Raw genomic sequence first — 26848 nt, 5'->3', positions numbered from 1 at the left:
CGCTTCTGTCCACACACTCCGCTGTTCTGCACTTCTGTCCACACACACTCCACTGTTCTGCACTTCTGTCCACACACACACTCACTCCGCTGTTCTGCACTTCTGTCCACACACACTCCGCTGTTCTGCGCTTCTGTCCACACACACTCCGCTGTTCTGCGCTTCTGTCCACAAACACTCCGCTGTTCTGCGCTTCTGTCCACACACACTCCGCTGTTCTGCGCTTCTGTCCACACACACTCCGCTGTTCTGCGCTTCTGTCCACACACACTCCGCTGTTCTGCGCTTCTGTACACACACACTCCGCTGTTCTGCACTTCTGTCCACAAACACTCCGCTGTTCTGCGCTTCTGTCCACACACACTCCGCTGTTCTGCACTTCTGTCCACACACACTCCGCTGTTCTGCGCTTCTGTACACACACACTCAGCTGTTCTGCACTTCTGTCCACACACACTCCGCTGTTCTGCGCTTCTGTACACACACACTCCACTGTTCTGCACTTCTGTCCACACACACTCCGCTGTTCTGCACTTCTGTCCACACACACTCACACACTCCGCTGTTCTGCACTTCTGTCCACACACTCACACACACTCCGCTGTTCTGCGCTTCTGTTCACACACACTCCGCTGTTTTGCGCTTCTGTCCACACACACTCCGCTGTTCTGCACTTCTGTCCACACACACTCCACTGTTCTGCGCTTCTGTCCACACACTCCGCTGTTCTGCACTTCTGTCCACACACACTCCACTGTTCTGCACTTCTGTCCACACACACACTCACTCCGCTGTTCTGCACTTCTGTCCACACACACTCCGCTGTTCTGCGCTTCTGTCCACACACACTCCGCTGTTCTGCGCTTCTGTCCACACACACTCCGCTGTTCTGCGCTTCTGTCCACACACACTCCGCTGTTCTGCACTTCTGTCCACACACACTCACACACACTCCGCTGTTCTGCACTTCTGTCCACACACACTCCGCTGTTCTGCACTTCTGTCCACACACACTCCGCTGTTCTGCGCTTCTGTCCACACACACTCCGCTGTTCTGCACTTCTGTCCACACACACTCACACACACTCCGCTGTTCTGCGCTTCTGTCCACACACACTCCGCTGTTCTGCACTTCTGTCCACACACACTCACACACACTCCGCTGTTCTGCGCTTCTGTCCACACACACTCCGCTGTTCTGCACTTCTGTCCACACACACTCTGCTGTTCTGCGCTTCTGTCCACACACACTCCGCTGTTCTGCACTTCTGTCCACACACACTCCGCTGTTCTGCGCTTCTGTACACACACACTCAGCTGTTCTGCACTTCTGTCCACACACACTCCGCTGTTCTGCGCTTCTGTCCACACACACACTCACTCCGCTGTTCTGCACTTCTGTCCACACACACTCCGCTGTTCTGCGCTTCTGTCCACACACACTCCGCTGTTCTGCACTTCTGTCCACACACACTCCGCTGTTCTGCGCTTCTGTACACACACACTCAGCTGTTCTGAGCTTCTGTCCACACACACTCACACACACTCAGCTGTTCTGAGCTTCTGTCCACACACACTCACACACACTCCGCTGTTCTGCGCTTCTGTCCACACACACTCCGCTGTTCTGCACTTCTGTCCACACACACTCACACACACTCCGCTGTTCTGCGCTTCTGTCCACACACACTCCGCTGTTCTGCACTTCTGTCCACACACACTCTGCTGTTCTGCGCTTCTGTCCACACACACTCCGCTGTTCTGCACTTCTGTCCACACACACTCCGCTGTTCTGCGCTTCTGTACACACACACTCAGCTGTTCTGCACTTCTGTCCACACACACTCCGCTGTTCTGCGCTTCTGTCCACACACACACTCACTCCGCTGTTCTGCACTTCTGTCCACACTCACTCCGCTGTTCTGCGCTTCTGTCCACACACACTCCGCTGTTCTGCACTTCTGTCCACACACACTCCGCTGTTCTGCGCTTCTGTACACACACACTCAGCTGTTCTGAGCTTCTGTCCACACACACGCACACACACTCCGCTGTTCTGCACTTCTGTCCACACACACTCCGCTGTTCTGCACTTCTGTCCACACACACTCCGCTGTTCTGCGCTTCTGTCCACACACACTCCGCTGTTCTGCACTTCTGTCCACACACACTCCGCTGTTCTGCGCTTCTGTACACACACACTCAGCTGTTCTGTGCTTCTGTCCACACATACGCACACACACTCCGCTGTTCTGCGCTTCTGTCCACAAACACTCCGCTGTTCTGCACTTCTGTCCACACACACTCCGCTGTTCTGCGCTTCTGTACACACACACTCCGCTGTTTACACCTTTGAATGTCCAATGTCCCACCCACTCTGCATAATGACTCTGCATAATTAGCCATTCATTCAGGTGTGACTCTGACTGACTGAGCCACAATGCAAGGACAAAAGATATATTTAGAAGAAGACTTATATTGACCATTTAAGATTTTGCTTACATATATCTTGTAAATATGTTTTGCTATTTTATTAAAAAGGCTACAATTACAACAATAATTAAAATTTCAACAATATTTCAAGTGTACTCTTTCTTTGTAAAAAAAAAAAAAGATTATAGGCCTACATTTTAGGCCTATCTATGTATTCATTAGTTTGAATATAGCCAAAATTGGAACAGCAAACATCTTAGTTGATGACTTTATTTTTGACAAAAAAAACTATTTATATACAGTACCAGTCAAAAGTTTGGAAACACTACAATTTTTAATGCTTTTGAAAGAAGTCTCTTATGCTCATCAAGCCTGCAGTAAAAAAAAAAAAAAATTAATATTATGAAATATTATTACAATTTAAAATAATGGTTCTCTTTTTTAATATACTTTAACCTGTTAAGCTGCAACGCCACTTTTGAAAAATCCCCAGAAATGACATACCCAAACTTAAACAGATACAGTTCATGAACCCTTTGCACTAAAAGCACAAGTATGATCTCATTTGAAAGCTGACACCTGGCAGTTTATTGTAAATGTAGAATTAATTATTGTCATAATGAAAAAAAATTGTTATAAATAGCTTCAAAGTTTTGTAAAGTTATTAGAAATTATTTTTTATGAAACATCCTCATGAAAATAAAATTGAAGTTGGCACTGGAGCAATCTAGAAATGCACTACAGCTAAAGCCACATGTCTAAACATTTTATGTTTAAAATCTGAAGATAATAAGTCCAAAACTCTGTATTTAGTTACATGTTTTTCAAGACCATGTCAGTTGACTTTATTTTGATTTGACGTTAAAGATGCTTCTGATGTTTATTGCCATCTTCTAACCATCTATCCAGTATATTGTCTCTATTGTTTTGTGGTGCAAACGAGCCCCATTCAGTCTCAGTCTCCCCCTGCACACATTAACACCTCTCCAGCCTGGTTATGGCAGTAAATATGCATTTCTTTTGTCTGCATTATAGTTACTAACGACTGGCTAAAAGTGGCTATTCATAGGGTTTCAATCCCTAATTTCTTTTATCAAAGTTCTTACTTAACATTTAAAAACTGGAGAAAATGCCCTGCTTGAATAATGAAACATTTTAGTAAGCATATTTAGAAAAAAAATTATAAAAGGATAACTGCAATATGTGGCAGGTGCACCTAGAGCTAGCTAGCATGTTAGCTTAGCACACCATCAATACACGACAATTTATGAGATTAAAACCATTTTTGTGCTTCAAACTTAATTTATAACGCAAGTAGAGTGTTTTAAATAATCTTCTGTGATATAATTTCGCTTCAGATTAAAAAATCAGACAGAAAATATATATTTTTTATTATTCTGCACAATGATAAAGTCTATATCGATTAGCAATACATTATAAATATAATCTATTATTATGGAAATACCTGACATTATTTGAAGAACACAGGTAAACCAAATATCATTTCAATCATGTTTATTGTCTTCAAAAAGTCTTTTTTCTGCATGTAACAACGATCTCTGATAGCTTTGTGTGTGTTCGAGACTTCCTGGATTGTCACATGATCATGGTTCTTCTTCATGTTACATAAATGGACTATTATTGTGAATGTAGCGCCCTCAGGCTGTTGGTATGGATTGAAAACACAATACATCACAGTGTCCAGCGCTCATAATGATTACATCGACGCATTTGGGCATAAATTCAATAAATATTAGTCCTGTCTATAGAAATCTGATGAAAACTTATGAAAATATATCAATATTTCTCCAAATCTGCACATTTTTGAGCTAAAGCCCTGAGGGACGTTGTTTTGTGTATCGCTGTCCTGACGACAGCACGGGAGTTTTTTATGAATGAAAGCGGCTGACGGTCATAATTCATATTAAAGGTATCGACTCATTTTTTCATTTCATAACTCCTGACACAAATTAAGACATAACTGTCACTATAAGTTTTTCAGAATACAATAGTGGTCAAATACTGAAACTTGAGTCTTATATCTTTTTAATGATGTATAGTTTGTCAATGTATAACATTAAATCTGATAGTAATTTTTAACTAAATAAAAAAAAAAACGCTTCAGTGCGCCGACGCACTGGTGAAGCTTAACAGGTTAAAATGTAATTTATTTTTGTGATGCAAAGCTGAATTTTCATCAGCAAGTACTCCAGTCTTTGGTGTCTTATGATCCTTCAGAAATCATTCTAATATGATGATTTATGATCAATGTTGGAAACAGTTGTGCTGCTTAATATTTTTTTTATACTTTTTTCAGGATTATTTGATGAATAAAAAGTTAAAAAGAACTGTATTTATTTAGAATAGAAATCTTTTGTAACAATATACACTACCGTTCAAAAGTTTTGGGAACAATAACTATTTTTTTTTTTTTAGATATTAGTACTTTAATTCAACAAGAATGTGTTAAATTGATAAAAGGTGATGTTAACGATTTATATTGTTAGAAATGTTTTTATTTTGAATAAATGCTGTTTTTATGAATAAATGCTGTTAACGTTTTACTCATCAATGAATCCTGAAAAAAGTATTCCAAAAAAATATATTAAACAGCACAACTGTTTCCATCATTGATAATAACTGAGCATCAAATCATCATATTAGAATGATTTCTGAAGGATCATAAGACACCAAAGACTGGAGTACTTGCTGATGAAAATTCAGCTTTGCATCACAAAAATAAATTACATTTTAAAGTATATTAAAAAAGAGAACCATTATTTTAAATTGTAATAATATTTCATAATATTACTGTTTTGTTTTTTTGTTTTGTTTTTTAACTGTAGGCTTGATGAGCATAAGAGACTTCTTGCAAAGGCATTAAAAATACTAGTGTTTCCAAACTTTTGACTGGTACTGTATATATATAAACATTGCTAAACAAGAGCTTATTTGATGTGGCAGTATATTCTACAGTAAAAACTGTACTCAAATCTAGTCAACAAAATGTTGTCTTTCATATTTCGCCTGACTGTAACGTTTTTATGAAATATTAGGGCATATAAATGTTAATTTGCAGTTTAATACGTATTGCTTATACAAATAGCCTACATTTTATTTCAACATATTTCAGTCGATTTTTACTCATCTCAGTATAGTAATACAGTTTGCTAAAACATCATCATTCATTCACACACGCGATTTAAATTTAAACTGTCTTTTTGCGAGCTGTGGTAAACAGCGCGCATCTCTGCCGTTCATTCATCAAAAACAGAAACCCGATTCACGTGAGAAGAAAAAAAAACTTACAGTATTCCTCAGCTCGCTCCTCGATATACCCGCACCTCTGAGGTACTTTTTTCATTATTGTTATTCCTCACAGCGCTGCGAGACGGTGTAAACAAGTAATGATCTGAATTAGGGCTGCAACGATTCATCGAGTTACTCGATTTACTCGATTACAAAAATTCCTCGAGGCAAAAACTCTGCCTCGAAGCCTCGTTAAATTCCTATGACGCGCACTATACGCGCGTCTGATTGTTTCACACGGACCGTTGTTCAGTGTTCAGGAAGCACACCATAGCGCGTGATACATTTTGAATTTACTTGGCGCGATGGCGGAGAGTAAAGATGTACATATAAACGGCAGAGAATGTCTAAAGTTTGGGATCGCTTCCTTTCAGCGTCGCTGAAACAAGGTAATGATTCTGTCCCCCGCATTTTTTTTTTTTTGACCCAGCGCCAATATTTCCGCTCGTGCCGAAGCCTATACAGGTTCGCTGATTTTAATCCCATACTGTAGTGATGTCGTGATGCGGTTTGACTAGATATGATGTTTAGCTTTGATGTTTTTAAGTAGTAACGCATTCACGTTCAATTGCAAGAGAGTATATAGCCTAAAAAAGAACCCCTTCACACACACACACACACACGCACACGCACCCTCGTCTCTCTCACCCGCCAGTCAGACCAATTGCGGCAATGCATCACATATGCTTAAACTTTATGTAGCCACGCAACAATAATTTCAGCATGCATTACTGTATACACCGGGACGTGATGGAGGAACAAATATTGTATTGCAGTCTTTGCGAGACCTTGTTTGTAGGCTATGTCACGTCTGCCAAATAGTTACAGACAACTTCAAAAAAATGAAACTCCCCAGCCTGCTTCTCCAAATCCACTCGTACTTTTGGGGAAGACATAATCGGCTACCAAAGTAATTGAGCATAGAACATTTTCAATTAAAAAAAATATATATATAATACTACAAAACGTGCTAATATACTTCGATAGCCTAAGTGAAAAACAAAATGCTGTTCTTTTTCTATTTAACAACATGCATATTTGCAATAAAACATTCCCCTTTTCAAAGCTAAACTTATTTTTTTTTATAAATTGTATACATTGTGTAGGCTACCTGTTTGGCTTGATATTTTATATTCATTTTATTTATTTTTGTTCTCAGGTGGGTAATTTGCAGAAGGTGCAATCCTTTTTTTGTAATGTTGTATTAAGAAGACAAAAAAACTAAGGCCAAATGGCCTTTACTATTTAAGTTTGTATTCATAGTTTTACATGTTATACATGTTTTACAATAAGTTGACTTAACTGTATTGTTATATAATTGTTGGCACTGGCACTTATAAACACTACATGGGTATAAATTACAATAAATAGGCTTAGTTTTGGAACCAAATGTTGGAGTTGGAATAAATTACTCCTTTTTTTCCCCTTTTCTTTTGAGAAATAAAAGCCAAATGCTTGATCATTTTACAGCCACATCATTTTCGTTATGCATTATTTGTTTTGGTTGTTTAAAAACACACTACATTTTTTATCCGATTACTCGATTAATGGATCGATAAAGTGGTAGATTAATCGATTACAAAAAGAATCGATAGCTGCAGCCCTAATCTGAATAAACTTGCGTTTTCTCGAGCTGATATGTGGCTGTTCACAGGTTTGCGTGGATTGCCTCATTCATTTGCGTTTGAATAGCGCGCGCTCTCCGTAGGCGGAGTCACATTACATTTGAATCAGCTGTAATGTGGTCGACTGGAATCGCTCTCTTTTAATGAAGATTTCACAAGATGAGAATATTTTTTTTTTATATAAATTACTTCATTTAAAAGAAGAGAATTCAAGCTTCATGCCTGTCTGTCTGTATGCCTATTTGACTGAGTATTCGCTGAGTTATTGTTCATTTTCGGACGCGTTTCAGAATGGACTACAAAGGCAGAGAGAAGGCAGAACTCGCATCATGTTTATTTTTCTTTATTTGGCGAAAAGCACAACACTTTGTTTTTATTGTGAGTGTACACAAAAATAATACACACTTAACAAGATAGATTGATGTACAACACAAGCATATAAGATAAAAATTAATATTTTTATTTTATTTTTTTTTGCACTCATACGGAAAAAAACGAGCCTATCGCGCCGGCGCGATAGCCGACCTCAGGGTGTTAAGGCCTTTAAGGCCTTTAAGCACACAAGCATCAAAAGACATTAAGTTTTATTTAGCAAGCATTTAACAACTGCCATCATAGATGAAAAAGTCAATTTACAGCCAATACAGGCAGTTTACCATAGGAAATATATGGTTTTAAAGCGTTTTTACAGTTATAGCACCTTTTTGCCTGAGTCTTCTTATAGTCTTGCCTGATCTCCACCACTTTTATTAGTAGTACTCAAAGTGTGCCCATATATATGTGTCAGATTTGTTGTAAATATGTAATTTTGATAAGGAGTTTAGACAATTATATTCAGTGGCGTAACGAGCCAACACCGGGCCCTTAAGTAGGATTATAAAGGCAGGCCCCTTGATGACACAAATGATGACATTGATGACGCAATGTCCACGATTAGGCTACCATGAATAGGGCAGGATATGATCATAAACAGCATATAAGAGATGAGATGACTAACAAAATCAGGAGGAGCCTACGCTCACCAAAAACAAAACAAAAAAACAACAAAAAAAAAACACTGGTGACAGCGCACCATAACACATTGTTAGGCCTAGGTCCAAATACATAAAAAAGATGCTCTCTTACATTATAGCGGGATTTTCCGGGCTTTCCTATGTGCAACTGCAAAGTTGTCGATTAGATCAGGATTGTGCGCACAGACATTTTCAATTGACCCTTCGCAGGGAGTTTGATTGACAGGCGATCTGACTAATCATAATCCGCCATTTTGTTAGTTAGTAGATTAACCCTCTGGGGTCTGAGGGGTTTTTGGGGTCCTTGAGATGTTCTGACATGCCCTGACATTTGTGCTATTTTCAGTTGCTTATAAACATATTAATGGCAAAGGTGTAAATTCACTCTATTTAGCACAAACAGGGCTACCATAATATGTGAACAACTTGCATGTACATGTTTGTATTTTTGAGAGAATAATGTTTATGCATGGTTTTTTAAAAAACTAAAAACTAAAGTTTCTGAAATAAGGCCATAAAACACATTCTAAATATATGTAAATAAGACTTTTGACGAATGGATTTCGTTGACCAAGAATTTTTTCTTCAAAATTATGTGAAAATCATCCTGCCTAATCATTCACATAACACAATACATTGATTTAAATCTTGTAAAACACTTTTTGTTTGGAAAGGCCATATGCGGGTGGGCGTGATTCACACCTGCAGAGTCAATGGGGCCCGCATAATGAGGCTGCATACGTAATGAGCCTTTCATTCAGGTGTGTGACTGAGCCACAAGAATGCAAGGACAATATATAACTGGTTTGTTGTTTTTTTCCACAAATTTTGCTTGCAAATTGTACAATATCCAAGGTAAACATTTCTAGTAATTGTGCAGTTAATTGTTCTCATACTGTATTTTCAGATTTGGAATATATTCTCTTCCCAAATGTGTCACTAATAAAGCTTAATAAAATTATTTAAAGAGAAGGCTTATAATGACCTTTTAAGATTTTGTTTACATCTATCCTTATATATATATATATATATATATATATATATATTTTTTTTTTTAATATATATATATATATATATATATATATATATATATATATATATATATATATATATATATATATATATATATATACAATTTTTATATTGTATAAGGTTATACAATTACAACAACATTTAAAATTGTAACAATATTTCCAGTGTAATATTTCTTTGTATTCGCGATTCATATTAAAACATATCCACAACAGCACGCATCTGTGCGTTCATTCATTCAGATTAGAACAAAGCAAACAGACCTGACCTAATTCCTCAGCGGGATCCGTTTGCTCCTCGAAATGATACTTCCAGAACTTCTGAGGTAAATTTTTGCAGGATTATTATCAAGATAGTATTATTCCTCACAGCATCGTAAAGTACATAAGTCTGAAAGTGAACTTGCGGTGTGTGTTATCCAGCTGATGTGGGCGTTTCACAGGTTTGTTTGGATCGGCTCACATTTGTTAATAAAAAAATTATTAAAAGTAAGATACAATTGATACAAAACGAAATTCGTTTTAAAGAAAGGATTTGTACTTTCTGTTTTGAGGTCTCTGTGAAAGTTTGAAAGTCTTTTAGTGCTTTTTTTAGAGCGCTCGCGTCCATAATGGATAACTGTAATATTATTATACGTAATATGTAATACGTAATATTGTTTTTTCCTCATACATGCGAACACGAAAAATAAAAGACAAAAGACTTTTAAGTAAAACTTACTCCGAAATTGTGTTCTCGGCGGAATTCGCTCTTCAATATGCTGCCGTTCGTCGTCTGAGTTACAATCTTCCTCTGAGGAAAAAGTGCATTCTTCCTCGCTGTCCAGAATCATCTGAAGGGCATCTTTATTACCGGAGAAGCGTGTCATACTCAAAACGCGATGAACTATCAGTAAGTCTGATGAAGAAACTTTTTATGGCATTGATCGAGGGGCGTATGCGATGCATACTATATCACCTAAACTATTTACATGTGAATCGCGCCGGGGGCGGGGCGGCCTCAGCTGATTATAGAGATAATGAAGCAGAAGGAAAAACGGTACCTCTCCTTGCTTTCAAACGGATTACATGAATTGAAAACATTTGTTTTTTATATAAATTACTTCATTTAAAGGAGGAGATTTCAAGCTTCATAAAGACATATCTCACGTGCCTGTGTGAGAAGTATTTGCTGAGTTATGATTCATTTTCGGACGCGTTTCAGAATGGACTACACGGAGAGAGAGAAGGCAGAACTCGCTTCGTGTTTATTTTTCTTTATTTGGCGAAAAGCACAACACTTTGTTTTTATTGTGAGTGTACACAAAAATAGTACACACTTAACAGGATAGATTGATGTATAAAACAAGCATATAAGATAAAAATTAATATTTTTATTTTATAATTTTTTTGCACTCATACGGAAAAAAACGAGCCTATCGCGCCGGCGCGATAGCCGACCTCAGGGGGTTAACATTGGAGGATTTAAATTTGAAAAACAAAGTGTACTGACGTCTTAGCACTTTAAAACAACATTCCTTTTATGTTCATTCATGTTTATTTTAATGCTATGAATTAACTAGAAGGAAGAGATGATCGGTTCACAAGCAGCTTTAACTGAGCCTCGAGTCTACAGCGATCTGTCAGACACATTAAAGAGTCACAAAACGGTATTTATTGTTTAAATGTCTCTAAAAAATTACTACATTTGAAAGGTGAGACTTTGTTTCATATCAAAAGTACTTGTCTGTCAGTGCACAGTCTCCTCTCTGATCCGCAATGTATTTTTCACTGCATGAGAACTTGGTGTGGTGTGAGAGTGGCGTCGCTTGTCAGACATAGCAACAGTAACTAAAGTTGGCGGGTCTTTGCGAACGGTCACTGACAGTATGGACGGGGATTCGCCAGTCCCAATTCAAAACAAATTTCATCACAATCCATCATTGTTCGTTTCAAACATGTGAGAGCATCAAAATGATCCATGGGTGAAATTGATTTAATTTAATTTATTTTTTTGTCAGTTCCTATAATAATTTTATTTTATTTATTTATTTATTTTTGTTATTGTTTAGCTATTTACCTATGTTTTCAAATTTCCTTAGTTTTTTTGTTGTTGTCTCGATCGGACTAAGGTCGAGTTCGACTAAGGAAGATTAACAAAATTTTTTAAAGCTCTAAATGACACTTACAAAAACCATAAGGCTAAACCTGCCATGTTTGGTATTGTTGGACTCGGCAAGGATTAAGGAGTCTTAGGAGGTCACTCCTGTGAAAAAAACACGGGCTTGAAACTTCTAAGGCTCCTTCAAGGCATTGTGCCAATGACGTTTATGGAGTTTTTTGAGATACACCAATGTTCTCATAGACTATCATGGCACCCTGGACAAAGACACTGCGTGCAAATTTTCAGTAAACTATAGCTATTTTCATGATTTTTTTCACTGTTATAGCGCCACCAAGTGGCCAATTGTCACGATTTTTTTCATGTCAACTCAGATTGAGCTTATGAACATGTGTCCCAAGTTTAGCGAAAATATCTCCTTCCGCTCACAAGTTATAACCATTTTATAGCGCCACCAAGTGGCCAATTGTCGTGATTTTTTTTCAAGTGATCTCAGATTGAGCTCAGGAAGATGTATCCCAAGTTTAGCAAAAAAATCTCTTTCCGTTCACAATTTATAACCGATTTAGTAAAAGTGGCCCTGGTGCCATCAAATATTTTGGTTCCCCTTATCGACCGTTAATTGAAATTTTGAATTTTTTGGATGATTATTGATTGTCAGACTCCAGAGAATATTCTTGCAGTGGTTTGGTTCCGATCGGGCCAAAAACCTAGAAGTTCGCAAAAATAGGTTTAAAAAAAAAATGCAATTTACTCGAAATTGGCGTCTGAAGGGCGAGCAAATCAGAGATAGCCATTTTGTCCGCCACTAAAGTAAGACACTTTATCCTGGGACAAATGGCCTAAGAGTTATGAGCAATTTTGAACTTTTGGTTGCTGTAGTGCCACCTATGGGCCAATCGGGGTCATACTCTGATAGGTTGTCCCCAAATTGAGGCCTACCATCTGGCCAGGTTTCAAGTCTCTAGGCATTACGGTTTGTCCTGCGCGATGCGTTTTACAAATCCTTACAATTACAATAGGGTTTCAGCATTTCATGCTTGAACCCCTAATGAAAGAAAGATATATTAGTTAGAAAGAAAGAAAGATGGATTAGTTAGTTAAAAAGAAAGAAAGATGGATTAGTTAGAAAGAAAGAGATTAGATAGAAAGATAAATTAGTTAGAAAGAAAGATAGATTAGTTAGAAAGAAAGATAGATTAGATAGATAGAAAGATAGATTAGTTAGATAAAAAGAAAGATTAGTTAGAATGAAAGAAAGATATATTAGTTAGAAAGAAAGATGGATTAGTTAGAAAGAAAGAAAGATGGATTAGTTAGAAAGAATGAAAGATGGATTAGTTAGAAAGAAAGATGGATTAGTTAGTTAAAAAGAAAGATAGATTAGTTAGAACGAAAGATGGATTAGTTAGAAAGAATGAAAGATAGATTAGTTAGAAAGAAAGATAGATTAGATGAAGGACAAATAGATAGATAGATAGATAGATAGATAGATAGATAGATAGATAGATAGATAGATAGATAGATAGATAGATGGGATTTTTATGATTTTTAATATAAATTTTTACGAAAACTGAAAGTCAAATCAGTCTGAAAAAATATAGCACACCAAGTCAGAACATTCTGAAAGTCTGACCCGAGTTTGGAGTTTGTAGAGTTAAAGCTCTAGGAGGAGTTAGAGTTGAAAAATTTTGGGTCAGAAGAAGAAGAAGAAGAAGAAGAAGAAGAAGAAGAAGAAGAAGAAGAAGAAGAAGAAGAAGAAGAAGAAGAAGAAGAAGTTTAAATAGGATTTCAGTAAGTTGGCTTTCTCAAGCCAACTTAATAAAGTATGAGTCCCAGTCACGCCGACCCCTGTCTTCTTCCTTCCTGACTCTTGAACCTCATCACACTTTTATTTCATTAAAATGAATTAACCGCAAGAAAAGTAAGGTTTAAAGGGCACCTATTATGACTCTTTTCACAAGATGTAAAATAAGTCTCTGATGTCCCCAGAGTGTGTATTTGAAGTTTTAGCTCAAAATACCCAACAGAAATTTTTTTACAGCATGTTTAAATTGTAATTTTTTGGGGCTCAGAAAAGCACTGTTTTAGTGTGTGCCCTTTAAATACAAATTAACTGCTGCTGCCGGCCCAGGGGGCGGAGCCTCACGAGCTCGCGCTTCAGTCAGGACAATCTCATCTGATAATATCAGAACAGAAACTCTCAGTAGCAGTGTTCATTTTGACTCGGAGCCGACTAGACATGTGCCGGTATTCGGTAATGCGATAAATCGCGGTAATGAATATGCACAATAATGTTATCGCGGGCACTTCAAAATACCGTGAAAAATAATAGATCAGAATTTATATTTATAGAACGCGCATTCGCTTATTTTCCATCAACCGCTTAAACAAACACTGCGTATTTGCTGCGCGAAACACGTGCGCACTCTGATGTAAACAATCCCCACATGAAGCGCTGTATGCATGCGGCGCAGTGCACACTCTAGTCTAATGTAATGAATCCTCACATGGAGAAGAAGCATGACGGAAGGAGGAACGCTGCCGACAATTTATCCCCCTTCTAAAAGCAGGGCTGCCAACTCTACACATTCAGTGTGAGACTCACGCAATCGACACTTTTCAGACGCGCGAGCCACACATTCATTTTCTCATGCAGAGAAAAGTCGCGGAGCAAAGAGGACACGGAGACCGACAGACTAAACAGAGCAAGTTACTTCTGATATGCAAAAAATTCTCAGCTCGCAGGTTCTGTCCATTTTATTACTAAATTCAGACAATAAATACCGTTTTGGCGCTTGTAAACGTGACGTGACCGATCGCTGTAGCGCATCAGTTCAAGTAAACCGATCTGTTACTTTTTATTTAAAGATACAGTACAACTTACCGAAAGGTATATATGCCTCATACATAATATCGATCAATCAGTGTTTTTCAGCCACGGAAAGAGGTCAATAAAACTGCAGGTGAACAATTATGTCACAGAACGTTACATTTATCTCAGGAAAGCTATTTAATCACCAACACGTTAGTTGACTAGAAAAAAATAGCTATAGAGAGGAGTATTTTGCTAAATATGTGCACTATATTACATTTGTATCATATTTTTACTTGTGTCATAATTGTTATTATAATGAAAACCAAATTATATTTAATTTAATTTGTTAATTTTTAACCTTTAATAATACCAGCTGACAGGGCTCTCTGTATGTTTACAGAATTATGTGATATATTTTTCCTTGAGAAAAATTAACATGTAGGCTATCTACTAAACCTAATATTTATTCAAAGAGTCAATATTGAATCAAGATTGAAATCAAATCCCAAGAATTGAATTGAAATCATGAAAATTGTATTCTGTTTAGTTACCAAATGTTTTGACAACTTAACACAAACCTAAAGCAATAATCCTTTCCTTACATAACATAATATAGAATTTATATACAATTGGAAAAGTTTTTGGGGCAAACCTGACCTGTTGAAAAGAGATTGTATTCATCCCTCCTGGGATGGTGCTGCTCTTCTCTCTACTAATATGGCTCATAGTCTTAGAGCTCAAACATGACAATCTGGGGCTCAGGTCTAAACCGACTGTCTGCTAGCGGCCTCGCGTCACCAAGGTCAGATAAATCCTATCACATAGAGCCTCTTTCACCTAGCTATCATCATATAGAGACTGTGGGCCCTATTTTAACGATCTGAAACACAAGTGTCAAAGCTCAAAGCGCAAGTAACTTTGTGGGCGGGTCTTGGCGCTGTTGCTATTTTCCCGGCGGGATAAATGACACTTGCGCCAGGCGCAAATCTAAAATGGGTTGGTCTGAAGTAGCTTCATTATTCATAGGTGTGGTTTGGGTGTAACGTGAAATAAACCAATCAGAGCATCATCTCACATTCCCTTTAAGAGCAGGCGCCATGGTTCTAAAGCGGATTCGCATTCTAACGGCGGATTTGCCAGGCTCGCGCCAGGAGCGGTTCACAGCCAAGGAGAGCAACGCTCTCGTCAGGGACGTTGGGGATGGAGAAACTTCGGTTAAAAAGGCGTATGATAATTTGGGTAAATGTGTAAGCTAGATGTATGTTTTTATAATAAATTGTCTATCTATCTATCTATCTATCTATCGTAATAATGTATGATTTACAAAAATGAAAACTGCTGCTTCTGTGTAGATGAGATCATCAAAGTGTATGCGCGTTGTGCACACGCTACATTGATTATGGCCAAGCATGCGCCCTTAAAATAGCATATGAATAACATGCGCAACGCGCCACTGACTTTAAACTATTTTTTCCTGGTTTGTGGCGCAATTGTTTTCTAAACCTGCAAAATAGCATGAAGGAACGTTTGCGCCGGGACACGCCTCCTTTTTTGCGCTGAACCGCCCAGGGAGCGCAAGTTCATTCCCTAGTTTAGCGACGTGCTTCTGTGGAGGGAAAAGCGCGCTTTGCGCGGATGCAAAATAGGAATGATACGTGCGTCGGTGTACAAAGTCTATTGCGCTGGGTGCAAGATAGGACCCCAAGTCTGTTCCCCGAATTTGGAAATCCAAAAAACGTTTAAACTCATCTAAGGTTAAAAATTTAATTGATGTTCAACAAATAAAAAACATCTATAAAACAGATGAGCAAATGCTAAAGCTTGGGTTGCTGAATATTCGATCGCTTACTTCAAAAGCACTCGTTGTTAATGATATGATTTCAGATAATAACCTAGATGTGCTGTGTTTGACAGAAACCTGGCTAAAACCAAACGATTACATTACTTTAAATGAATCAACCCCGCAAGATTACTGTTATAAACATGAGCCTCATCTGAAACGCAAAGGGGGTGGTGTTGCTGTAATTTATAGTAATATTTTCAAAACCACTAAGAAATCAAGTTTTAAATATAATTCTTTTGAAGTGTTAGTACTTAATGTAAAAATATATAGTGTAAACGATAAATCACGTTTGAGATTTGTGCTGGCTACTGTATACAGGCCACCAGGGCACCATAAAGATTTTATCAAAGAATTTGCGGACTTTCTGTCAGAATTAATATTGGCTGCAGATAAAGTACTAATTGTTGGTGATTTTAATATGCACATCGATAATGAAAAAGACGCATTGGGATTGGCATTTAAAGACACTGTAAATTCAATTGGAATTAGACAACACGTGTCAGGACCTACTTGTTGTAATCATACACTAGATCTAATATTATCACACGGAATAGATGTTGATGCCGTTGAAATTCTGCAGCAGAGCGATGACATCTCAGATCATTATCTAGTCTCGTGTAAACTTCATTTAGCCAAGGCTGCAAAGCCGACTCCATGTTTCAAATATGTTAGACCTATCGCTTCTGCCACTAAAGATTGCTTTATCAATAATCTTCCTGATCAGTTTCATCATCTCAGCATCCCAGATAGCTTAGAAGAACTTGATATTGCAACAGAAACTTTTAACTCTCTCTTTTCCAGCACTTTAGACACAGTTGCTCCGTTGTGCTTAAAGAAGTTTAAAGAAAATAGTCCAACGCCATGGTACAGCGAGCACACTCGGCCCTTAAGAGAGCAGCCAGAGAGATGGAGCGCAACTGGAAGAAATCAAAACTAGAGGTATTTCGTATTTCATGGAAAGAGAGCTCGATTGCTTACAGAGAGGCTTTAAAAGCTGCTAGATTTGCTTATTTTTCAACCCTATTAGAAGAAAATAAACATAATCCAAGGTATTTATTTGAAACGGTGGCTAAACTAACGAAAAAGAAAGCTTCAAGCCCAGAAGTTTCCAAGCAACACAGCAGTAATGACTTTATGAACTTCTTCACTTATAAGATTGATAATATCAGGGACAAAATTATAACTATGCAACCGTCTACTACAATATCGCATCAGGCAGTGCATTGTAGTCTTCCTGAGGAAAAATTTGATTCGTTCGTTGTTATAGGAGAGGAAGAATTTACTAAACTCATTAAATCATCTAAATCTACAAAATGTATGTTAGACCCTATACCAACTAAGCTACTGAAAGAAATACTTCCAGAGGTCATAGATCCACTTCTTAATAACATCAATTCATCTTTGTCTCTAGGATACGTACCAAAAACCTTTAAGCTGGCTATGATTAAACTGCTTGTTAAAAAAACGCAACTTGACCCTACAGAATTAGTCAATTACAGGCCGATCTCGAATCTACCTTTTCTGTCAAAGATATTAGAAAAAGCAGTGTCTTCACAACTGTGTTCTTTTCTTGAAAGAAATTATATCTGTGAGTTTTTCCAGTCAGGGTTTAGACCGTACCATAGTACTGAGACTGCCCTCATTAGCAGTAAATGAAGAGATGTCTTATCGATCACAAGTTCAGTATGGCGTACCACAAGGCTCAGTACTAGGACCGTTGCTGTTCACTCTGTACATGCTACCATTAGGAGATATCATTAGGAAACATGGCATTAGCTTTCACTGTTATGCCGACGATACTCAGCTGTATATTTCTTCAAAACCTAACGAAACTTATCAATTCCCTAAATTAACAGAATGCATAGCTGATATAAAAAAATGGATGACTCGTAATTTCCTACAACTAAATTCTGAAAAAACAGAGATTCTAATTATTGGACAAAAAACTTCCTCACGTAATAATCTAGAATACTGTCTAACACTTGATGGCTGCTCTGTTAAGTCTTCGTCATCGGTTAGGAACCTGGGTGTGCTCTTTGATACCAATCTTTCATTTGAAAGTCACGTGTCTAGTATCTGTAAAACCGCATTTTTCCATCTTAAAAATATATCTAAATTACGCCATATGCTCTCATTGACAAATGCGGAACAGTTAGTTCATGCGTTCATGACCTCAAGGCTAGATTACTGTAATGCTCTACTGGGTGGTTGCCCTGCACGCTTAATAAACAAACTACAGCTGGTTCAAAACGCAGCAGCTCGAGTTCTTACCAGAACCAGGAAGTATGACCATATTAGCCCGGTTCTGTCAACACTGCATTGGCTCCCTATTAAACATCGCATCAATTTTAAAATATTGCTGATTACTTACAAAGCACTAAATGGTTTAGCTCCACAGTACTTGAGCGAGCTCTTAACGCATTATAGTCCTTCACGTCTATTGCGATCTCAAAATTCCGGCCAGTTGATAATACCTAGAATATCAAAGTCGACTGCTGGCGGTAGATCCTTCTCCTATTTAGCACCAAAACTTTGGAACAGTCTTCCTACCATTGTCCGGGAAGCAGACACACTCTGTCAGTTCAAAGCCAGATTGAAGACACATCTCTTTGACCTAGCATTCACATAATACATTATAGACTTCTATAATTCAATGTTAGGCTGCATAGATTAGGTCAGCCGGAACCGGGAACACTTCCCAAAAATCCTGATGTACTCGTTACATCATGAGAAGAATGGCATCTACGCTAATTTTAGTGTCTTTGTTTACCCCGAGGTTTTCCCGCAGCCTGCCGGATCCAGGCCGTATCCAGATCTGATGAAGGACCTGCACCTGGACCGATGACAACGCAGTGCTGAAGTGCCAATTAGTCTCTCCCTATGGAGGATCCCTTTACCACTCTACAGATAAAGCGTCGTCGGGAAACTCAATTGGCGTATCTACCCCGAATTGATAAAATTAAATTAAATTCTGTATCAAAAATTATAAGGAAACACCAGTACTTTATTTAGGCTTGGTCTGTAGGGAATTCCAAACCTGGGCACATAAATTCAAACGCACATAACTATAGAACCAATTCTTATTGCGCATGTGAATGCCATCAGCGTTTCTCACAGGCTCGCGTTTAAAGTCTGTGTAGAGAGAATGGTGTCGTCTTAGCGGCCCCTAATTTAATATCAAATGATCGTTGCGACGGAAGCGAATCAATCAAAACTAACTTTAGCTGGAATATAACTTTATTAAAGAACCGCTATAAAGCCCAAACAATCTCTGTTACCTTAAATTATACGTTTATCTCTGTGAAGCTGCTTTGAAACAATCTACATTGTTAACCCTCTGAGGTCGACAAACGCGCCGGCGCGTTTTGCTGGATTTTCTCCACATTGTAGCACTTTAAACTTAAATTTCTCCGTCATTTATGGTCATACAGAAAAAATAAATATAAAAAAAGAATCTGTGGTATTTCTACTTTTGTATGTGTCCACTTCCAATCAAATCAAAACATTGTGCTTTTGTAAAATAAAGAAAATAAACAGTGTGTGCGTTCTGCCTCTCCGTCGCGGTGAACTTTTTTTTCTTGAGCACGTCTATAAACTGAAACAAAACTCAGCGAATACTTGTTACACATTTATGAGCCATACACCTTTATAAACATTTAAGTGTGTACTTTTAAATGATCGGATTCAAAACGAAAACAAATATTCTCTGTTTAAGTAATTTGTATAAAACCAACAAGATTTCCAGCTTCTCAAACGCTTCCTAATTATTTTTAATTCGGCCACGCCCACTCGCGCAAAAGATATTCACATGCAAATCTCCACATGGAACGCGATCGCCCTCATTACCTCAACAACAAAACACTTCACTTTTCGTCGAGTTTGAAAGACGTGCCTGAGCTTACATTGGATTTACATCAGAAGAAGAAGAACGATATTTGAAGACAAGAAAGATAAGGTAAGTAATTCTTACATATTAGTTTGCTATTGTTGCATAAATTTCACATTGCAGTTGAACTGTTGCTAGATATATGGTGAATATTATAATATTTAGACCCGTGTTTACTGTTACTGTGTTTGTGGGATATCTGCTCAAACGTAGATAGGCTATGTATATGGTAGGCCTAACCATAATGTTTTATATTTGATCGCAATCGCGTTTTAATGTATCATATTTTTGATCGCGATCGCGTTTTAATGTATCATATTTTTGATCGCGATCGCGTTTGAATGTATCATATTTTGGAAAAGCAAAACGCTCCAAACGGCTTCATGTTTTTACTATTATCTCATTTCATATCATCATAACGAATGGAAACATTTGAAGTAACATGATAATCAATATATTTTTCTCTAGCTTAGTTGTTACTGAAATCTTTTTGAAAATATATATAGGCTGCTATATTGTTATTATTTTATGCAGCACTGCGCATAGCCTATACCTACAAGGCACAACAAACCTGGTGTTCATTATATATTGTTGGAAACATTTGTGTGAGTGTGTGTGTGTATTCTGTGAATTTTAAAAAGCAATTTTAACAAGAAAAATCTAAAATGTATTCCCAAAATCGTGCAGGCCTTTCTCTTGATATCAGTATGTTCACTTTTTTTTTTTTTTCAGGGCCCAGATGCCACTGAGTCCTGCTGACTTCAACATTCACAGTACATGTCTCTGTACATGAACATGGTAAAGTGAAAATCAAACACCTTAGAAAATGAAAGGTATGTACAATGTTTTTAGGAATGGCACAAAGGTCTCTTTCTTCAATAAGTGCTTTTTTGTTGTGTATCTTTGGATTATGTTGTGTTGTAAATAAATCCAAACAATTTTAAAAGCCATTCTTTTTTAAATCTCCTCATTCTTTGTGCAAGGTTGGTCAGAATGATGGGCCCTGATAAGCTCCTAATAGGGCCATTAGGGAGGTTCTTTGTCTTTCTCAGGTGTGGAAAGCTTTCATATTAATGAGGTGATCCGCCCCTTCGCATATTGCTTTCTAACACAAAACACGTCGTAAAATTTTTAAATCAATATATTGTCTTCTCTGAATGAGCAGTCAGGGTGATTCTCACATAGTTTTAGAGCAAATATTCTAGGCTACGTGATACAATTTTCAAAAGTCTTGTGAAGAAATAATCAGTATGGGTTTCATGACCTTATTTCAGTGAGAATTTATTTTTGTATTTTCACAAACCATGCATAAATGTCATTATCTCAAAACTACAAACTTTTACATACATGCTGCTGATATATTATTGTAGCAGAGTTTGTGCTGAATACAGTGTAATTAGACTTTAGCCATGAAAATGTCACAAGTAACAGAAATAACCACAAATGTCAGAGCATGTCAGAACACCTCCAGGGCCCAGAAAACAGCTCAGACCTCAGAGGGTTAAAAGCACTATATAAATGAAGATGACTTGACTTGACTTACATAAACATAACTATTACCGAATGCTACATTTGGAAAATATAAAATTAAGCATGTTTTGTCGACAGAACCAGCTGCAATCGGTAAAGAATAATTGTGTTCCATAACGACTGCACGAAACAAGCTAATGTTTGTTGCTTGATAGATGCTACAACTTCCGCATTTGTCCAGGACTCCACGCAGTACGAGCGGAAACCGAGGGTAACGCGGATATGACGCAATTGACCCAGTTTCCTTGGTTAAAATCGCAATTTTCTCACGATTTAAAAATAGTTGGAAAAATTTGGGATATGGTAAGTAATCAACTTTAACAAAATATATAACACTGGCCTTGAGATTTGGGGATATTTTAATGCAAAAATCGTACATATTGTACCTTTAAATAAATGTTTTGTTTATAATGAGGACGTTATTGTAAGCTATTAAAACTTGTATATGTCAAAAGATCAAGGCAAATTTGATTTCTCATGTCAGGACCAAAGACTGTAAAAAAAAATGTATGTGACGTCACTCGTAGTGTTTCTGAAGAGCGTCTCTGAAGCCCGAAGTGGGCGGAGCCGGCCGTCGCCATCTTGGCCGTGCGTCACTCCCAGATAAATGAAACTGTGCAGCGAGGCAGATTAGCTGAGGTGACGTGACGCTAACAGACAAATGGCTAGCAGTGACATCAGCGGCAATCCACCTGTCACTCAAGTGCCCACGCCCTTAATTATGCAGAACTTTAAGGCTTAATATAATTTAAACGGATGAGTTATAAAAATATTCACCCCCCTCACAGTCGTCATGAAGGGCATATTAGCTGTGTGTGTGTGTGTGTGAGTGTGTGTGTGTGATATATATATAAAGACCAAAACCACTTTTAGCACCAGACTGTAAACATGTTTTTCTGCTGTAAAGTTGGACATTTTAACATGCGGGTCTACGGGACTGAGTCTCTTCTGCAGCCGGCCTCTAGTGGTCAGTAGGGCTGGTCCGAATACCATTTTTTGAGCTTCGAAGCTTCGATAGGAATTAACATCGAATATTCGAAGCTTCGGAGGGAGGGGGCTGAACATATTCTTCTCTCTAATAAAGGCAGGATTCTCTATGCGTCTGTCTGTTTGCATTTAGATTATTTATCTTGCATTTTGAACCGTTCATCCAATCGACTTCACGAGTGCAGTGTCACATTTGGTGCAATATAGACGCGAGATGTGACACGTTCAGAATTAATAAACTTTTAATACAGAACAGCGCGAGCGGGAAGCGCGCGCCTCACGCGCAGGGCTCCGAGAACGGACACTGCACTAGTGATACAAAACACAGCCTAATATTTTTCTGAGTAACAAATAACTCTCAAATCAGAAATCAGCAGCACAGTAATTACTGACACAGTAAAGGGTTGGCTAATATATTGTTTCTATTTCCACAATGTCAAAGCAACGCAGCTTATAGCCTACAAGCTCAGGCATGCACTTCTGCCCATACAAACTCCGCTGTTCTGCGCTCTAAAATAAGAGTATTGTATTTCGCCCAAAAATGCTAAAAAAATAACCGTGTGAGAGCGTTTTAGGCTATATCATGTTTAGGGATGGGAACGACACGGGATTTGGGAAATCGACTGTCGAGGCCCATGTGTCGACTTTTTGTCGGATTGTCGGCCTTTTTTTTTCTTTTCTTTTTTAAAGAGCAGCAGCAATGCGGAGGGTGGAAAATATTCTACATCAGGGTCCGAAATTAAGGCCAAATGCGGGTAGATTTTCTGTTTGGCGAGTAAATCTCAAAAGGCTATCCGCCACACTGGCGGGTGAATGTTCATAACAAAATATGAAATTTTAAGCGCGCACGCACGAGCAGAGAGAGAGAGCGAGTCCCGGCCAGTCCTCCTTTCGACAAGCGTCCTTGACAGGGCGGCCAGAGCTTCTTTGCAGCTCAAGTCGGCGGCGGTGTGTACGTACCTACAGTTAACGCTCTTTCTGTTGACGGCGCTGAGGAAAAAGCTCCCGCCACTGTAAGAAGCTGTCGCCGCCCATTTGTGTCCTCCTGCGGTGCAGAACGTCTTCAGCACTCGCGGATCGTGCATATTTCCGCTGCTGCTTCTGTTTACACACCATGGTCGTTCTTTTCTCGAGAAAAGGAGTTTTCTCATAGCGTTTGCAACGCAATACTCGTTCCCTTATCTCTCAGGGAACCGAGGTTTAAGTAAAGTTATAATAACTTAAGTAAAGTAAATAAAAATAAAGTTTATTAAATGTAATAAATTAAAAGCCAAAAAAAAAATGCAATTTGGAAATCCCACAAGCCCCGCCCCCTCGACATGTCGACACTCTATTTTTTTTGTCGAGTGGAGCATGTCTCGAATGTCGGTCGTTTTGTCGACAAAAAGTCCCATCCCTAAAATCATGTTATAGCCAGATATGACGACGCTTACAGCACGCGTCACCGCAGATCAGCATCTATTCATCAAGCCAACGTGCAAACTATCGCAAATCAAAGTGAAAGTGGGTCGCAGATGCTTTAACACACAATCAACTTCATTAAAAGTAAAGAACCGAAATGATCTTACCAGGGCTGTTGCCGCTCTCTTATTGCGGTCTTTGATTTAGAAATTTTAGCTGACGATCAGTAAAATGCAGCTTATCTGTTGCTGGTGACGTGCACTCCATTACATCTGCCTATAGCGCGGGATTTGAAGTTCGGATTCATATCCGTTTTGCAAAAACATATTTATGTGTTCATTGTTCATATTGATAAATCAGAGAGAGCTATCCAATCTGAGAAAACGCATGACAGCCCCATTCAAGCGCGAATGGGAACCGTTTCTAGGGGGATGCCAGGTGTGAAAAAAAAATAATAATTAAAACGAATATTCGAATGTCAAATTTGAAAATCGAATACCAACCCACCGAACGAATATTCGAATACTCGAATATTCTGGTACAGCCCTAGTGGCCAGTGGATGAACTGCAGTTTAACTCACTTCAGTGTTGGATTCAAGAGAGAGACCGGACCCATTTAAAGGGGACATATCATGCTATAGCCCTTAAATGCATTTTGTTGTATATTTGGAGTGTTTACAAGTACAGAAAAGTTTAAATTAGTCTCTTCAGATGCTTCGTTGATATCTTCACAGTGTTTCCCCTACCATTATATAAGGGGGGCGCCCCGCCCTCCTAACGGCTTGCCGCGCCCCCCTTGAAGGTCAAGTAAATTTGATTTGACTTTCTTTATAGCGCCAGATTACAATTTGTTATTTTATTTTTTAAAAACTAAATAGCCCTTAAGTAATGTTATTTATCTTATTTCCACACTGGCATGTCTTTTCTGTCTGTGTTTGCGCGTTTACAATTATCCCAACGAGTGTGCACGCGCGCACACTCACACACAAACAAACAAACACTTGAGTCACATACAGATGAGCACTAGCGGACAGAGAGCGCGCGGCGGGAAATATGTTGCTGAACTGATGAATGGCAACACTCGCTCTACTGCGAGTAGCTCTCCTGCTCGAAAGTCACGCCCGTTTCACACATACTCCGTTTGCAGTGCGTATGCGGTGAGTATTTTTTTCCGTACCCATGTTAACCGGTTAGAGCTTTCACACTGCACGCAGATGCAGTCCGTCGATCCGTTCCAGTTGCGGTGCGTATACAGCAGTACAGCGATCGTTTCCGCACAGAGTCTATCTTTTGCCGTGCTGCACACGCAGAATTAAAGTGACAGCACATGATTTCATGGTCAAAATGAACACAGATTGACTTAAAATTGAGTAATTTCACCATAAATGCGATTAATTAAATAAAATGTAGTAATCTCATTCTCACCATAAATGTATTTAATTAAATACTACTTTTTTCACTTTAAGACCACAAAGTTCTTTGTGACATGCAAGATTTTTTGTATTAAAATTTAAATGCAAAAGAAAAGGCATGAAAGTCGGTTGTTTTTGTCAATTTTAAGTTTTAATTTAAAATGTAGCTATGCAATTTTAATAGTACATTAGGGCTGTCACTTTTGTGAAAAAATCCTGTTCGATTTTTGAGACGTAAGTGTTCATTGAATCGATTGTAAAATCGATTTTCCATGTCTAAAGACGTTTCCATTTTAAACGCAAAATAGCCTATGGGCAAATCCACGGACAACGAACAGGCATTAGGACGAACGTAAAGAGGGCGCTTGAGACGCGCACAAGTCTGCAATATTTCTGATGATTTATTGGCGTGAAGTTTCGTGCACAATGACAAACAGGAGTGCAACATTCTCGAAAAACAATAAGCAGAGTGGACTGCCATAACATCAATGAAAAACATTACCTCAGTCTTCAACATGGCTGTGTTTACGATTAGAAATGTCAAACAAATTCCGCCTGGTACGTAGGCGATTGTAGACGCGTAGCCCGAATTTGTATCTGAATGCATGAGACTGTCTGCATACCGGCAGAATTCACAGTTTTGTAGTAAAAAGAGAATGCAGAAGGATAATTTGCTGTTATGCGTGTTTGTCAGAGTTGCGGTATGACGCGCGTTCGCTGCGGGCGTATCGTGACGAGCTGGACGCGCTCCGAGAAAAGACCGTTAAAATCGATTCCCTATTTTCGTTTTCGAAACTTGCGTTGGTTGGTCCAATCGATTGTGCAATCGATTTTCGAACGTAAAGTGACAGCCCTATAGTACATGGTTAAATATTTTACCACTTGCTTGAGCAACTTAAAATATAATTATATAGAAGTAATGAATTGAATAATGCATTGTTTAATTTGTGTTTAAACGTGAACGTGCGTTCACAGCAGTGCTGCGTCTGACAGGATTATTCTCTCCAATAAATGCATCATAGAAATAAAAACTTCTCACAAAAAAAAGCCCATTTAAAATTTGTTTATCATATAAATGTATTAACTAACATTAACGTACAATGAATGAGCAATATATTTGTTAGTATTTATACATTTTTTTTAGTTGTTAGTTAAAAAATAAAACTAACTAAGCTCTGGTCCATTAATATGAACAAATACTTCTATAAATTTAACAAAGGTTATTTGCTAAAGTCAATTTTAAAAAGATTTAAATAGGTTTATTTTTTTATATCTTATGTATCTTATGTTAACATTTTTTAACTTTTACAAAGCATTGCCCTCCCAGACAACCAATTTATGTGATTTTGTGTCTTTTTTTGTGTGCGCGAAGCACTTCAAGGATAACTACTTCAGCAACAACAGGGTTTTTCCTGCATTGAACTTGTTTTAGCGCCCGCCAAACCGATTTTTTGTCCCG

The 26848-nt window shown here is 38.2% G+C and overlaps 1 protein-coding gene across 1 annotated transcript in view; it reads right to left on the bottom strand.

Annotated features, from left to right (window-relative positions):
• Window positions 1-26848, bottom strand: part of LOC308684189 (uncharacterized protein) — a 128543-nt gene that overhangs the window by 94131 nt on the left and 7564 nt on the right. The window lies entirely within an intron of this gene.

Source organism: Scardinius erythrophthalmus (assembly GCF_964197995.2).
Source record: "Scardinius erythrophthalmus genome assembly, chromosome: 23".
NCBI classification, from domain to species: Eukaryota; Metazoa; Chordata; class Actinopteri; order Cypriniformes; family Leuciscidae; genus Scardinius; species Scardinius erythrophthalmus.
Note: the sequence above shows the minus strand (reverse complement) of the source record. Positions and strands in the feature narration are given on the sequence as shown.